The sequence below is a fragment of the Physcomitrium patens genome, chromosome 2 (assembly GCF_059467195.1).
Source record: "Physcomitrium patens ecotype Gransden chromosome 2, ASM5946719v1, whole genome shotgun sequence".
Classification (NCBI taxonomy): Eukaryota; Viridiplantae; Streptophyta; class Bryopsida; order Funariales; family Funariaceae; genus Physcomitrium; species Physcomitrium patens.
Window position 1 is genome coordinate 25,752,767 of NC_143411.1, and position 18,553 is coordinate 25,771,319.

Sequence of the window (18,553 nt, forward strand, 5' to 3'; positions counted from 1 at the left end):
AAAAAAATCCTAATGAAATTCAAACCAAATCCTAAATCAAACCAAATGTCAAGGATAAGAACTCGATAAAAAAGAAATTTAGACAAGTAAGCCTTCACTCAAAGAAAGGTAACAAAATATAAATAAACAAGTATGTATATTGAAAAAGAGGACAAATTATATTCGCCACATACTCTGATCTTAGTTCTCTTCGAAGATGATTGATAGGGCCTCTCAACCATCGATAGTGACCCATACCAGGGTAGGAAGACCACCCAGTTATTTGATCATTGTTGAGGCCTTCATAACATCCTTCGAATAGAACATTTCGAACGCCATTAAGAGTTGTTCCTACCTCTAGCAAAATCACCAAACATCGGCAGTCCCTTCCCAAATCGTGATACCAAATGCAATGTATCTCGCTATCTATTCGAGGAAGAATATGTCTTTCTTGAAGATCTTCATCTTGATTGCATCATCTTGAAGGTTGTGACAATAGTAATGTCTCATCCGACAGGTCAACAAATGAAAGCTCTTGAGTCAAATCCACTGGTTGTTGGTTCTCCATCTCTTGAGCATCACAACTACAAAAAAGCTACAAACAAGAATTGAAAGTAGAATCTTATCTTGCCTAGATGTTGTTTCTTTTATAAAGAAGGTTTTCATCTTGATTTTGATGGATGTCGTTGATGAAAAGCCTCCACCGCCTTTGCTACATTTACAAGATTCTTTATTGGCTCCCATGTGTATTTACTAATATCATATCCTCACCAATGGACAAGATATTCCAATTTATTTCGGCACCGCTTTCAATCTAAAACTTCTTCTACTTCAAACTCTTCATTATTGTTTACTTCTATAGGAGGAGGTGGAGCTTGTTGTCTTCTTGGTATGTCCACTGTCTTGTATGGTTCAAGAAGAGACACGAGGAATACTGGATGGATTTTTATTGGCTTCGGTAGATGTAAATGATATGCAACTGGATTGATTTGAACAGAAATAGAAAATAGTCCAAGTCTTCGATAGTCCAACTTGTCACAAGGACGAGTGGTCTTAATATTGCGACGAAGTAGCCATACCTTATCACCCAAGAGGAATGGTAGTTGTTCCTTTTAATAGACATCTGCATTGACCTTTTATTGTTCTTGAGCCTCTTTTAACTACGCCTTCATTGTTGCATATAGCTCTGATAAATGAATCACCAAATCTTTCACAGCAGGATTATCAACTTTTGAAAAGTCAAAAGTATCAAGTCATGGATGATAACCATAATTAGTAAAGAAAGATGTTTGTTTTGTAGAAGAATGTACTGTGTTATTGTAAGCAAACTCTGCCAATGGCAAAAGTGTTGTTCAATCATCTTGTTGGTAATTAATAGTATATCTAAAATATTACTCCAAAACTTGATTAACACGTTCCATTTGTCCATTAGTTTGAGGATGGAATGCCAAAGATAGTTTTATATCCACTTTAAGAATCTTAAAAAAGAATCTACCAAAATCTTGATACAAATTGAGTTCCCTTATCTGATATAATATCCTTGGGTAATCCATCATAGCGATAGATATTGTCAAAAAAGAGCTTAGGTGTTTCTTCACCTGTGATAGATTTTGTATATAGTACAAAATATGCCATCTTGGTAAAACGATCTACTATCACGAATATAGAATCATAAGAACGTGAGATTGGAAGATTCGTGATGAAGTCCATAGAAACAGAAGACCATGGTTGTTCTGGAATAGATAATGGCTGAAGAAGTCCAAAAGGTCGATGACGAGGAGTTCTTGATCTTGAACAAACATCACATGATTGTACAAAATCTTTGACTACCTTTTACATTTGAGGCCACCAAAAATTCCTAGATATCAACTCTAAAGTCTTATTATATCCATGATATCCTGCTGCTGGAAAGTCGTGACGAGCTTGAAGAATACGTAAATGTTGTCGTGTTGTAACACGAGTATACCGTGAAAATATAAAGAAATGGAACTTTTATTAATGATCAGTTACCTCAAATATTGGGAGCAACGGCCAATTCCAGTGCAAATACTGAGAGGCCAAGTTCAGTCACCCCGTTGTCGTATTACGTGCTTTCCTGCTCGAGAACGCGCTGGACGTCTGGCTGTAGAAGGTAGTATGGAGATTCGCTAATATTCAAGCAGTCTATCAATTTTTGACTGTTGGAATATAAATAATTACAAGAATACACCGTAAATCTATACGGATGCCCTTCGATTGCTCGCCGAAGTCCTTTTTGTCCCAGCCGATAGGTCTCCAGACGTTACAGAGAACCCCGAACAAACCAAACTGCTAATCTTCGATACCACTTTATATTCACGATCTTGTATCCATTGACTGTCTCATTAGATTAATCCAATAAATTTCATTCACTCCGCATACTCAATCCTATAGACACCCTATTAATTCTTCAATCACAGACGTAGCTTCGATCTCACAAAACAGTCAAGAAAAATCACACCCACTTCATTAAAAATCTCAATTCCATTACAACACTGACTTCAGCAATGATTGCCTCAATCTTCCCAAAACCCTATGAAGAAAAAAAACCCCAATTCTCTGTCTTTTTTCTTGCCCCGAAGCATGAAGCTAGCTCTCCCCGATCCTTCAAAAAATCCCCAAAAACTTATCCTCTTCCCTTAAAAAAAACCCTAATTCCTCCTCTCTCAATCCTAGCCTATGAATTTCCTCAATCTTCCATCTTGGATCCGGAATTGGCTCCCCGCCGTTAGAGCTTTCTCCTCTGTTTTTACCTTTAAGAGATCTTTTTACCAAAAGGACGTTCCCGGAATGGCACAAAAGATGGAACAGCCTGAAACGGAATCGGAGCCCCGTAATCGGGATCACATTGAGTCGCCCGACCACTTCAGGTCTCATATTGGCTAAGAGGCCCGTAGTAAGACCTGGATGTTCTCGTAAGTGGGTCCACATTGGATTGCCCGACCAATTTAGGTTTCATATTGGCTAAGAGGACCCGGATTGGATGTCTTAAAATTAGATCCAATTGGCTCTTCGAACCAGGCTCATCTGTCGTTGAATTGGTCCTTTCTCTTTCTGCTGACTCCCGTTATTGGAATCGAACGAAGCATTTCAATATGCCCCGGCTGACAATAAAGGGGTGACTGAACCTGGCCTCCCAGTATTTGCACTGGAATTGGTCATTGCTCCCAATATTCGAGGTAACTGAACATTAATAAAAGTCCTCTTTCTTTATATTTTCACAGTATACTTGTGTTACAACACGACATCCACCCCCTCTGAACCTGTGCATCCTCCGGTATGCACCGATTTATCCAATTGCTGTTTGATTTATAATATATTCTCTATGTCTTCGTCCAGTTTGTCTTCGTCACCTTTATTATCCAAATCACTTTCACCTTCTTGCTGCGGAATCTATATACCTTCATTAAAGTCTTCCATATTCATCCCCGCATGTCTTCGTTTAAATATTTTTACTCGCTTCCCTGCAATTGGTATTTTCAATTTTGTACCATCTAACTCCCGTAATGAGTAAGTCGCATTATCATGAACAGTTGTTACTACATATGGTCCAAACCAATGTTTTGAAAATTTCTGCAAAGTACTATGTTGATTATCCAGACTATTGTCATAAACAAGTACCCAGTCACCTTCCTCGATTGCTTTTGGTCTCAATCGATGTTGCTTATCGAATTGCGCCTTATTTTGTAACCTTGCTCTTTTTAACCTTTCCAATGCTATCTGGACATCTTCCGTTCTTTGCTCCAATTGTCGAATCCTAATAGCCAGAAGTTCTTCTCTTGTCAATCCATTTTCCCATGGTAGCATACTCCAAGTAAGTACATTTTCTTCAATCAGCATAATTGGTTTTTGACCTGTCATAAGTTCTACTGGCATATATCCTGTCACCGAGCTATGTGTTGTTCGATCAGCCCATAATGTAAATGACAAAAGCCTTGGCCACTCTTTAACTTTCCCATTACAAGCTTTAAGTAATGCTTTCACAATCGGTGGGTGACCACGTTCGCTTTTTGCATTCCATTTTGGATTATAAGCAGTAGTCAGTGATAGTTTAACTCTACATCTTTCAAAGAACTTACGAGCTTCTTGTGCATTTAATTCTCCATGATCTGCAGTATTTTTTCCTACGCACCCGTAACGGCAAATGACATCTTCAAGCAAAAACCTACAAATTCCCTCTGTAGATTTTGTCCTCAATGCTCTTCCTTCTACTTGATTTGATAAATCTTCACGAACTAAAACCAAATATCTCATCTGCCATAACCCAACCGGCATAATAACTAAATCAACAACCCATTTAAAATAAATAGCCAGAGGATACATAGGATGAAGACCATCTCGATGTCGGATATTAGAATACGATTGACAGATTTTACATGACTCTACAAATGAGAGCACATCTCGATACATATTTTTCCACCAATATCGTTCCTTGAGTTTAGCAAAAGTAGCCAAGATTCCTCTATGCCCTGCCCATAAACTATCATGAAACTCCTTTAATAATTTTAGTTTTTCTTTCCTTTTGCCTATCACTCGTTGTGGCATCCCAATTCCTTTCTTCGGTCTCTTCCATAAGAATCTATCTCGAAGTAAAAATCCATATGCTTTTTTTCTTATTTGTTTGAATTTTTTTGTAGACCAATTTCCCTGCTTAGTCAAGGTATTCAAGTAATGATCAATATCCAATAATTCTCCTTCATAAGATTCTTCAAGAAATAGCTTGTCTTCTCTGTTGAGATTTGATATTGAATAGAATTTCAATCCGACATCATCAATGTCTTCAACCATTTCGTCCTCCCTCTCGTATCTTGCTCGAGATAGCATGTCTGCTACTAAATTGTCCTTTCAAGTAATATGCTTAAATTTTGGATTTAGTGACTTAATATAAGCAATCCATCTCAACATTGTAATATCTGGCGTTGAACAGTTAATAATCATTCCAAGCAATGGCAAGCAATCTGTTTCAATTACTACTACTGCCCCAATCAAATAGTCCTTTTCAGCTTTCATAGCCGAAACGACTCCCCAAAGTTCTCTTTTGACTTGCGAATATGCACGCTGACGAATACTTAAAACTTTAGCCCCAAATCGAACTGCAAATCTATTCCTACTTGAATCATCTTGACCCACAGCCCATCCAATGGCAATTGGACTAGCGTCCACAGTAAGAATCACTAGTCTATTGCACTTATAATCAACCTTCCTCAATATTGGAGGTGACATCAATAATTTCTTCAATCTTTGCATTGCTTGAATATGCCTTTCTTCCCATTTAAATTGGTAGCCCTTACGTAACAGTTCATATAATGGATCCGCTATGTGAGCATAATGAGGGATCCAGATTGAATAAAATACACATGCACCTAAAAATCTGCGAACCTCTGTTAAAGAATCACAATCCTCTTTCATCCTTCCAATTGCATCAATTTTAGTCGGATCTGATTTTCTTCCGTAAGATCCACACAAATGTCCAACAATCACAACCTTTCGTACTCCAAATACGGACCTCATACCCGATAATGTAAGACGAACTTCTCCAAGCCGAGTTAAAATCTTTTCACAATCTTGTATATGATCAACAACATATTTGCGACACCCCCTCGTATCTAAAGTTTCATCCTTGTCTCCTTCTCTGTACCTTTTTATAGGAACATCATCGAGAAAAAGCATAGTCTTTTCTGGAATAAAATCTCTCAATACCTTATTCATCCCATTCATCATATGCGTAAGTGAGTTGGTCGTGCCTTGAGGAAGAGTGCACATTCTAACCAAGCCAAGTGGTGTCCTCATCGTTGTCATATCTCTACTTCCTTCGGCAAGTTGAAATTGATCATAGCCTGATTACAAGTCACCCATTGAATAGATTGCCCTTCCTGCAAACGCCTCAATAAATTCATCCACAATAGGTCCAATTCCTGCATTCTTGACAGTTACTGCATTTACCGGTTGCATATCTTGAATAAACCGTAGTGACCCATTCTTCTTAGGTACCGTAAACCATCGACTAGAATATGGAGCAAATGAGGGTTCTAATATTTTCATCTTTATCTTTTCTTTTAATAGTTCCACCAATTTAGATAAATGTATCCTCGGTACTGAAATCGGTCTTAGATTCCAAGGTACATGTGGTACAGTGAAGATAACCATAGGTGTTATAATATTTGGATCCACACACCCAATTTCATGACATTCGAAGACAAACGATCTACCTTATTTAGCCAACATCTTTTTGAAGCAAGTAATTTCCTCCAACAATAAAGAACCATCAGAACCAATCTTCAATTCTTCAAAAGTATCTTTAGTAAACTGATGTCCAATACTCATTGCATCTCTTAAACTTGCTTCTTTCGATGCTTCTCTCATTTGTTCTTTAGAATCTTTTAGTAACGGTCCGGCAACAGGCTTTACCTTCTTATCTACCATTTTGTATCTCGTCTCTACAATGACTTTTGGTGCTTGAAAAGATTCAAGTATGGTATAAACCTCTCTTGAATGAATCTCAACAATCTTATCATTATCTCCTAACCCAATAGATGTAATCAATTCCAATGAATCTTCCAGTCCATTTTCTTCATAAATATCTAAAATCCTCTCATCATCTTACAATGTACCTAACTTGTATAATTCTCCTTTAATATTATATATTCTTTTTCTTTCTTTTCTTTTAAAATCATCAACTTTCTTATACATAATATTTCCATTTTCCAAAATACTAATAAAACTCACATCAAAGGCGCCTTCATCTCGCGAGAGTACCTCCTCTTTTGTACCTCCATAATCTTGCTTTACAGTGGTACCTCCCCAAAATCCTTAAATCTTTCAATAATCTTTGGCAATGGTTTCTCCCTCAACCTATCTCGATTCCGTTCATGGTTAGGAAGTACTGTTAGAAATTGTACAGCTTTTCTCCCATCTTTGCTACGTACCCTTGCATAAGCAAAACCATCGTCAAGTACTTTTGTTTCCATCCGTGTTGCCGTAATATAAGGTTGTTCTAAAATCAACGGATAAGACGTTGTATCTTGAACAAAGAAATGTTGCTCCGTCGCAACATCTCCAATCCAAATTTTGACATCTGGACAAGCTCCATATAATTTGCCATGTATGTTACTAGCTGCTTGTATTGCCCATCCATGTTCCATATCAATTGGCCATTTTTGCTTCTTATAAAGATCTTTAGACATGAAATTTATTTCAGAACCATAGTCGACTAAAGCAACAATTGGTTCTTCTATATCTCCTACTTTCACCAATACCTCTGTAGTTGCCCTTGTCCAATGCTTTCGAATATAATGGCTCAAGGTTTCCATTTTCTTATCACTATAATCTTCAAAACGTACTTGTTGATTATACCCATTCTTTTCATTTGTTGGTTGCTTGTAATCAATATCAACCTTTTCTTCATCTTTATATATTCTTGTATCAATAGTATGACTCATTCCAGTTTCGTCCATTAATTGCTTCTTTCGCTTAATGCTGTCAATGATAACATCATGAAACTCCTTCTTTACAATTCTCAAGACTTCTTTCAATGTGAATTCAACCTTAGCGTTTAATATACGTTCCTCCAACACCCCTTTCAAATTTTTTGCCGCTTCAATGTCAGAAAGTAGCTTATAAGCAATTGATTTGCCTTTAACTTTTGTCTCCCTTGTTTTTTCTTCCAATGATGTTGAGGTATCCTTTACAAGCAATTCTTGTGAAGCTGCCTCCCGAGCCTTGTCTCCTCGAGTTTGCCTCTTAGAAGAATTTCCTTCTCTCGTATTATCAAAATTTCCTCGTCTCTTTTCTTCCATCAAAGCTTCATGTTGGCTCTTAGCAATATATGCATGAACTGAAAGAGACTCAACAGGATCCTCTCAACCTGTTGCACCTTGTATTGTAGCTGCAGTCCTCAATAATACTTCTCGAGGTAATTTCCCTTCTTGCTTTGTAGAAATGGCAGAAGCCCAAAACTCACTAGTTTCCGTTCTTCCACCAAGGTCATCATCTACTCTAGCACCATAACTTGTACTTTCTCGTGCTGCTACTTCATGCTCTTTTAAATAATCTTGAACCAATGCTCTCATTTCTCCCTTGCCAAAATTGGTTTGAAGAAGATCCTCCCTATCTTTTAATGCTATCTTTCCATCTTTCCAGCAAATAATTCCTTGTGGTATCATATTATTAAATTCTTTGCAATCTTTCCTAGCGTGTGAAGCGTCATCACTCCAAATGCATCTTTGTACATATCCTTGTTTTGAAATATTTTTCAAATTGTTTGTAGAAGTATTCTCTTCAAGTCTTGCCAATTTGATTTGAAGATCTCGTATTCCTCGTATAATTTCTTCCATCCCCATATCTGCTTTCTTTGATAAGGATGTTGAAGGTTGAACTGTAGGCATTGTTGGTGGTGTTGTATGTACTGGAGCTTTGGGTGCTTGTACTGTTTTCGGAATATTGCTCCTATCCTTGCTCCTTTTTCTTTTTGTAAGCAACTCCACTGCATCTTCAACGTTCTTCCACTTTGTTGTCAATCCTTCATCTTCTTCATTGTCTTCAAGAAGGAGTTCTAATTTCCCTTGCAATTCTCCATTAGCAGCTTGAAGAAATAGATCAACTTTATTCGGCTTCAATGTCAATTTTTCTACCTTCGACAATTAAGAGTACTACCTCTCAAATTCCCTTAGTAGCTCTGTTACTTGTAAATTCTTTTTAGGCCGTTCAATCCATTCCAGAAACAACTTCTTAGTAACGCGATCAAAATCTTTCAAGAAATATTCGTCTTTCAATGCATGTGAAAAAACCTCCCATGAATTCCCATAACGATCCGTAATCGATGTAATATGGTCTCTTATTTCCGGTATCATGGTAAGTCCAAATAATTCAACCATTTTCTTCTCAGAAATCCGATTTAATTCCATTTCACAAACATAACATCTTAAATACCTTGAAATATTCCTTCCATCAAATTGATCAATTTTATTGACCATTGCTTGCAATGCTTTGGTTGCCAAAGCTTTCTTTCGATCATTGCTTTGCTGTTGCTGCATTGATAATGAGAAGGCTTGAAACATACTAGCAATAGACGGATCCATGTGCGTAGCTTGTCCTTTAGTAGAACCCCCACCAGAAACTCCTTCCAAAGATCCTTCAAAATTTTTATTTTCGTTTTCCATAAAAATGAAAATAAAACCAAACGAAATCCAATATCTTCCACCTCAAGCTTTCACGTCGGATTCACCACTTATGTCGTATTACGTGCTTTCTTGCTCGAGAACGCACCGGACGTGTGGTTGTAGAAGGTAGTATGGAGATTCGCTAATATTCAAGTAATTTATCGATTTTTGACTGTTGGAATGTAAACAATTGTAAGAATACACCGTAAATCTATACGGATGCCATTCGATTGCTCGCCGAAGTCCTTTTCGCCTCAGCCGATAGGTCTCGAGACGTTATAGAGAACCCCGAACAACCCAAACTGCTAATCTTCGATACCGCTTTATATTCACGATCTTGTATCCACTGATTGTCTCATTAGATTAACCCTATAAATTTCATTCATTCTGCATACTCAATCCTATAGACACCCTATTAATTCTTCAATCACAGACGTAACTTCGATCTCACAAAACAGTCAAGAGAAATCACACCCACTTCATTAAAAATCTCGATTCCATTACAACACTGACTTCAGCAACGATTGCCTCAGTCTTCCCAAAACCCTATGAAGAAAAAAAAAACCCAATCTCTGTCTTATTTCCTCCATCCAAAGCATGAAGCTAGGTCTCCCCAATCCTTCCAAAAAAACCCCCAAAAACTTATCCTCTTCCCTCAAAAAAAACCCTAATTCTCCCTCTCTCAACCCTAGCCTCTGAATTTCCTCAATCTTCCATCTTGGATCTGGAATTGGCTCCCCGCCGTCAGAGCTTTCTCCTCCGTTTTTACTTTTAAGAGATCTTTTTACCAAAAGGACGTTCCCAGAATGGCACAAAAGAAGGAACAGCCTGAAACGGAATCGGAGCCCCATAATCGGAATCACATTGAGTCACCCGACCACTTCAGGTCTCATATTGGCTAAGAGGCCCGTAGTAAGACCTGGATGTTCTCGTAATTGGGTCCACATTGGGTTGCCCGATCAATTCAGGGATCATATTGGCTAAGAGGACCCGGATTAGATGTCTTGAAATTAAATCCAATTCGAACCAAGCTCACCCGTCGTTGAATTGGTCCTTTCCCTTTCTGCTAACTCCCGTTATTAGAATCGAATGGAGCATTTCAGTATGCCCCGACTGACTGTAAAGGGGTGACTGAACCTGGCCTTGCAATATTTGCACTGGAATTGGTCGTTGCTCCCAATATTCGAGGTAACTGAACATTAATAAAAGTCTTCTTTCTTTATATTTTCACAGTATAGTCGTGTTACAACACGACACTGTTACAGTCAGCCCGGGCATACTGAAATGCACCGTTCGATTCCAATAACGGGAGTTAGCAGAAAGGAAAAGGACCAATTCAACGACGGATGAGCTTTGTTCGAAGAGCCAATTGGATCCAATTTCAAGACATCCAATCCAGGTCTTATTACGGGCCTCTTAGCCAATATGAGACCTGAATTGGTGGAGCGATTCAATGTGGTCCCGATTACGGGGTTCCAATTCTGTTCCAGGCTGTTCCATTCTTTGTGCCATTCCAAGAACGTCTTTTCGATAAAAGGATCTCTTAAAGGTAAAAACGGAGGAGAAAGCTCTGACGACAGAGCCAATTCCAGATCCAAGATGAAAGATTGAAGAAATTCAGAGGCTAGGGTTTGAAAGAGGGGAGAATTAGGGTTAAAGGAGAGGATAGGTTAAGAAATGAAGAGGAGAGAATGAGGTTTTGAAGGGTCGGGGAGAGCTAGCTTCATACTTCGGAGCGCGGAAAAAAGACAAAGAAATGGGTTTTTTTTTTTTTCATAGGATTTTGGGAAGACTGAGGCAATCGTTGCTGAAGTCAATGTTGTACTGGTGAATCGGGATTTTAATGAAGTAGGTGTGATTACTCTTGACTGTTTTGTGAAATCAAGTTACGTCTGTGATGAAGAATTAAAAGGGTGTTTATAGGATTGAGTATGCGGAGTGAATGAAATTTATTGGGTTAATCTAATGAGAAAATCAGTGGATACAAGATTGTGATTATAAAGCGGTATCGAAGATTAGCAGTTTGAATTGTTCGGGGTTCTCTGTAACGTCTACAGACCTACCCGTGTCATGTTGTAACACGAATATACTGTGAAAATATAAAGAAAGAGGACTTTTATTAATGTTCAGTTATCTCGGATATTGAGAGCAACAACCAATTTCAGTGCAAATACTAAGAGGCTAGGTTCAGTCAGCCTGTTATAGTCAGCCGGGGCATATTGAAATGCTCCATTCGATTCCAATAACGGGAGTCAACAGAAAGGAAAAGGACCAATTCAACGACGGGTGAGCCTGGTTCGAAGAGCCAATTGGATCCAATTTCAAGACATCCAATTCGGGTCCTCTTATCCAATATAAGACCTGACTTGGTTGGGCAACTCAATGCGATCCAATTACAGGAACATCCAGGTCTTACTACGGGTCTCTTAGCCAATATGAGATCTGAATTGGTCGGGCGACTCAATGTGGTCCCAATTACGGGGGTTCCGATTCCGTTTCAGGCTGTTCTGTCCTTTGTGCCGTTCCAAGAACGTCCTTTCGGTAAAAAGATCTCTTAAAGGTAAAAATAGAGAAGAAAGCTTTGACGGCGGAGCCAATTCCGGATTCAAGACGGAAGATTGAAGAAATTCAGAGGCTAGGGTTTGAAAGAGGGAAGAATTAGGGTTAAATAGGAGGATAGGTTAAGAAGTGAAGGGGGGAAGATAAGGTTTTGGGGGGTTTTTTTTTAAGGATCGGAGAGAGCTAGCTTCATACTTTGGGTGGAGGAAAAAAGACAGAGATTGGGGTTTTTTTTTCTTCATAGGGTTTTGGGAAGACTGAGGCAATTATTGCTGAAGTCAGTGTTGTAATGGAATCGAGATTTTTAATGAAGTGGGTGTGATTTCTCTTGACTGTTTTGTGAGATCAAAGTTACATCTGTGATTGAAGAATTAATAGGGTGTCTATAGGATTGAGTATGCGGAGTAAATGAAATTTATTGGGTTAATCTAATGAGACAATCAGTGGATACAAGATCGTGAATATAAAGCGGTATCGAAGATCAACAGTTTGGATTGTTCGGGGTTCTCTGTAATGTCTGGAGACCTATCGGCTGAGGCAAAAAGGACTTCGGCGAACAATCGAATGGCATCCGTATAGATTTACAATGTATTCTTGCAGTTGTTTACATTCCAATAGTCAAAAACCGATAAATTGCTTGAATATTAGCGAATCTCCATACTACCTTCTACAACCAGACGCCCGGTGCGTTCTCGAGCAGGAAAGTACGTAATACGACATAAGTGGTGAACCCGACGTGAAAGCTTGAGGTGGAAGATATTAGATTTCGTTTGGTTTTATTTTCATTTTTATGGAAAACGAAAATAAAAATTTTGAAGGATCTTTGGAAGGAGTTTCTGGTGGGGGTTCTACTAAAGGACAAGCTACGCACATGGATCCGTCTATTGCTAGTATGTTTCAAGACTTCTCATTATCAATGCAGCAACAGCAAAGCAATGATCGAAAGAAAGCTTTGGCAACCAAAGCATTGCAAGCAATGGTCAATAAAATTGATCAATTTGATGGAAGGAATATTTCAAGGTATTTAAGATGTTATGTTCGTGAAATGGAATTAAATCGGATTTCTGAGAAGAAAATGGTTGAATTATTTGGACTTACCATGATACCGGAAATAAGAGACCATATTACATCGATTACGGATCGTTATGGGAATTCATGGGAGGTTTTTTCACATGCATTGAAAGACGAATATTTCTTGAAAGATTTTGATCGCGTTACTAAGAAGTTGTTTCTGGAATGGATTGAACGGCCTAAAAAGAATTTACAAGCAACAGAGCTACTAAGGGAATTTGAGAGGTAGTACTCTTAATTGTCGAAGGTAGAAAAATTGACATTGAAACCGAATAAAGTTGATCTATTTCTTCAAGCTGCTAATGGAGAATTGCAAGGGAAATTAGAACTCCTTCTTGAAGACAATGAAGAAGATGAAGGATTGACAACAAAGTGGAAGAACGTTGAAGATGCAGTGGAGTTGCTTACAAAAAGAAAAAGGAGCAAGGATAGGAGCAATATTCCGAAAACAGTACAAGCACCCAAAGCTCCAGTACATACAACACCACCAACAATGCCTACAGTTCAACCTTCGACATCCTTATCAAAGAAAGCAGATATGGGGATGGAAGAAATTATACGAGGAATACGAGATCTTCAAATCAAATTGGCAAGACTTGAAGAGAATACTTCTACAAACAATTTGAAAAATATTTCAAAACAAGGATATGTACAAAGATGCATTTGGAGTGATGACGCTTCACACGCTAGGAAAGTTTGCAAAGAATTTAATAATATGATACCACAAGGAATTATTTGCTGGAAAGATGGAAAGATAGCATTAAAAGATAGGGAGGATCTTCTTCAAACCAATTTTGGCAAGGGAGAAATGAGAGCATTGGTTCAAGATTATTTAAAAGAGCATGAAGTAGCAGCACGAGAAAGTACAAGTTATGGTGCTAGAGTAGATGATGACCTTGGTGGAAGAACGGAAACTAGTGAGTTTTGGGCTTCTGCCATTTCTACAAAGCAAGAAGGGAAATTACCTCGAGAAGTATTATTGAGGACTGCAGCTACAATACAAGGTGCAACAGGTTGAGAGGATCCTGTTGAGTCTCTTTCAGTTCATGCATATATTGCTAAGAGCCAACATGAAGCTTTGATGGAAGAAAAGAGACGAGGAAATTTTGATAATACGAGAGAAGGAAATTCTTCTAAGAGGCAAACTCGAGGAGACAAGGCTCGGGAGGCAGCTTCACAAGAATTGCTTGTAAAGGATACCTCAACATCATTGGAAGAAAAAACAAGGGAGACAAAAGTTAAAGGCAAATCAATTGCTTATAAGCTACTTTCTGACATTGAAGCGGCAAAAAATTTGAAAGGGGTGTTGGAGGAACGTATATTAAACGCTAAGGTTGAATTCACATTGAAAGAAGTCTTGAGAATTGTAAAGAAGGAGTTTCATGATGTTATCATTGACAGCATTAAGCGAAAGAAGCAATTAATGGACGAAACTGGAATGAGTCATACTATTGATACAAGAATATATAAAGATGAAGAAAAGGTTGATATTGATTACAAGCAACCAACAAATGAAAAGAATGGGTATAATCAACAAGTACGTTTTGAAGATTATAGTGATAAGAAAATGGAAACCTTGAGCCATTATATTCGAAAGCATTGGACAAGGGCAACTACAGAGGTATTGGTGAAAGTAGGAGATATAGAAGAACCAATTGTTGCTTTAGTCGACTATGGTTCTGAAATAAATTTCATGTCTAAAGATCTTTATAAGAAGCAAAAATGGCCAATTGATATGGAACATGGATGGGCAATACAAGCAGCTAGTAACATACATGACAAATTATATGGAGCTTGTCCAGATGTCAAAATTTGGATTGGAGATGTTGCGACGGAGCAACATTTCTTTGTTCAAGATACAACGTCTTATCCGTTGTTTTTAGAACAACCTTATATTACGGCAACACGGATGGAAACAAAAGTACTTGACGATGGTTTTGCTTATGCAAGGGTACGTAGCAAAGATGGGAGAAAAGCTGTACAATTTCTAACAGTACTTCCTAACCATGAACGGAATCGAGATAGGTTGAGGGAGAAACCATTGCCAAAGATTATTGAAAGATTTAAGGATTTTGGGGAGGTACCACTGTAAAGCAAGATTATGGAGGTACAAAAGAGGAGGTACTCTCGCGAGATGAAGGCGCCTTTGATGTGAGTTTTATTGGTATTTTGGAAAATGGAAATATTATGTATAAGAAAGTTGATGATTTTAAAAGAAAAGAAAGAAAAAGATTATATAATATTGAAGGAGAATTACACAAGTTAGGTACGTAGCAAGAAGATGAAAGTGATTTGGGTAATGAAGGTGACAAAGACGAACTGGACAAAGACGTAGAAAGTATATTCTAAATCAAACAGCAATTGGGTAAATTGGTGCATACCGGAGGATGTAGAGATTCAGAGGAGGTAGATGTCGTGTTGTAACACGAGTATACCGTGAAAATATAAAGAAAGGGGACTTTTATTAATATTCAGTTACCTCAAATATAGGGAGCAACGACCAATTCCAGTGCAAATACTGAGAGGCCAGGGTCAGTCACCCCGTTACAGTCAGCCAGGGCATATTGAAATACTCCGTTTGATTCCAATAACGTTAGTCAACAGAAAGGGAAAGGACCAATTCAACGATGGGTGAGCCTGGTTCAAAGAGCCAATTGGATCCAATTTCAAGACATCCAATCCAGGTCTTACTACGGGCCTCTTAGCCAATATGAGACGTGAAGTGGTCGGGCGACTCAATGTGGTCCCGATTACGGGATTCCAATTCCGTTTCAGGCTGTTCCATTCTTTGTGCCATTCCAAGAACGTCCTTTTGATAAAAGGATCTCTTAAAGGTAAAAAAGGAGGAGAAAGCTCTCACGACGGAGCCAATTCCAGATCCAAGATGAAAGATTGAAGAAATTCAGAGGCTAGGGTTTGAAAGAGGGAAGAATTAGGGATAAAGGGGAGGATAGGTTAAGAAATGAAGAGGAGAGAATAAGGTTTTGAAGGGTCGGGGAGAGCTAGCTTCATGCTTCCGAGCGGAGAAAAAAGACAAAGAATTGGATATTTTTTTCTTCATAGGGTTTTGAGAAGACTGAGGCAATCGTTGCTGAAGTCAATGTTGTACTGGTGAATTGGGATTTTAATGAAGTGGGTGTGATTACTCTTGACTGTTTTGTGAAATCGAGTTACGTCTGTGATGAAGAATTAAAAGGGTGTCTATAGAATTGAGTATGTGGAGTGAATGAAATTCATTGGGTTAATCTAACAAGACAGTCAGTAGATACAAAATCGTGAGTATAAAGCGGTATCGAAGATTAGCAGTTTGAGTTGTTCGGGGTTCTCTGTAACGTCTACAGACCTACCCGCTGGGGCAAAAAAGATTTTGGCAAGCAATCGAAGGACATTCTTATAGATTTACGGTATATTTTTATAGTTGTTTATATTCTAACCATCAAAAACCGATAAACTGCTTAAATATTAGCGAATCTCCATACTACCTTCTACAGCCAGACGCCCGACGCGTTCTCGAGCAAGAAAGCACGTAATACGACAACGTGCTTCTCCTTCTGGAACATATAGGCGATCTTCGAAATAGAGTAGGTTGTTCTTGAATTCAAATTTAAAGAGATTATGAGATTTAGAAGAATTATTCTTGATATCATGAACAAGAGGGTCTAAAGACATACTTAATTGGACTTGCTTTAGAAAAGTTAAATCAACAGTCAATGTTGATTTTATTACTCGAAGATGAAATTGCTCCGGCTTCAAGAGAACTGTTCTTTGTTGCTCAAAAGCTGCATCTCCTTCTTTTGGTGCAAGATATTAACGTCTAGACAAGGCATCAGATAAACCTTATTATTATCTTAGCCGATAAGTGATAATGAACTCGAATCTTGATAAAGACATACTCCAACAAGCTTGACGATGATTTAATATGCGTGCTGACATAAAATACTCAAGGTTCTTGTGATCCGTATACATGGTGACTGGACTAGAAGCGCCTTTTAGATAATGATGCCATTCTTCAAAAGAATCCATGATTGCAAGAAGTTCTTTGTCGTGGATCTCATAATTGATTTTTGCTGCTGAGAATGTTTTTGAATAAAAGGCTATAAGATGAAGTTTGTCATCTGTTTCCATTTGTGATAAAATCGCACTCAAAGCAAAGTGTGATGCATCTGTTTCCATAAAGAATGCTTTGGAAAAATCAACACGATACAAGATTGGTGTAGAAACAAACGTTGTCTTCAAAGATTCAAAAGCAACTTTCGCTTCTTGATTCCATTAGAGTTTGTCTTTACAAGTCAAACGTATAAGTAGAGCTCCAACTCGAGAGAAGTCCTTGATGAAGATACAATAGTAGTTGGCAAATCCCAAAAAATATTGGACATTTCTTATCATTTTTGGAATCTTCCAATCTATAATAGTTTGAACTTTCTTAAGATCCATCATAAGTCCATCATTTGAAATGATGTAACCTAAGAAATTGACTTGAGTAATTTGGAATACACACTTTTCTATCTTGGCATAGAATCTTGCATCTCTTAATTTTTGTAACACACGACGAACATGAAGTTCATGTTCTTTTGGATTCTTAGAATAGATCAACATGTCGTTTAGATAACAGACTACAAAATCATCCAAAAACTCTCAAAAAACATCATTCATTAGATGTTGAAAAGCTGCTGGTGCATTCGTAAGTCCAAAAGGCATGACATTGTATTCAAAATGTCTATACCTAGTTCAAAATGTAGTCTTCCATTCATCTCCTTCTTTGATGCATACTAGATTGTATGCTCTTCGGAGATCTATTTTTGTATAGATCTTAGCTTGATTCAGCTGATGAAGAAGTCCAGATATTAAAGGTAGTGGATACCTGTTCTTGATAGTAATCTTGTTGAGTCCTCGATAATCAACACACATCCACAATGATCATCTTTTTTCTTCACAAATAGAATTGAAGCTCCTGCCGGAGATTTAGAATGGCATATGAAATTCTTGGCTAGATTTTCTTCAATATACTCCTTGAGTTCAGCCAACTCATTTTGTGATAAATTGTAGATTGGTCTGAATGGCGGTTGTGCTCCTTTTTGAAGGTCAATTGAGCAATCATAGGGATGATGTTTCGAGAGTGTATCCACATTTTTTTTTCAAATACATCTTAAAATTCTTGATATTGGCTTGGAATGCCACTTGAAGTCTTTCTACCAGTAGAAATAGGTATGGCATAAATAATATATGGTGATTCTTTCATAGCAGCATGCAAGAAAGCTTTTGCACCTATAAATACAGGTTTAATTGAACTGGACTTATGACTCTCTACTTGATTAATTACACTGTTAGTTATACTTTTAGAAAAAGTAAGAATTCAGGAAATCCAATCTATTTGAGGGTTGTATTTTTCTAACCACGATAAGCCTAAAATGACTAGATTAGAAGGAGATCTAATGATATTAAATACTACAAAGCTGTTATGACTATTGATTATTACTTCTATAGGAAGGGTTTCATGAGTAATATTCCCAAAAGATAATGGACGACCATCTATGACTTCTATATAAACAAGTTTAGTTTTCTTTACTAAAGATATGTTATGTCTTTTAATAAATTCTTCATCTAAGAAATACGCCGGGGCTCCTGAATCTAACAAGGCAAAGGCTTTGTAATATTTAGGTCCTAAATAATATTTAATGTAAAACAAAGAGAGGGCTCTGAGGAAAGAATAGGACCTTTACTAGATGTTGTGTAAGGTTCCAACCGCACGGTTCCTATTGTAGCTGGAC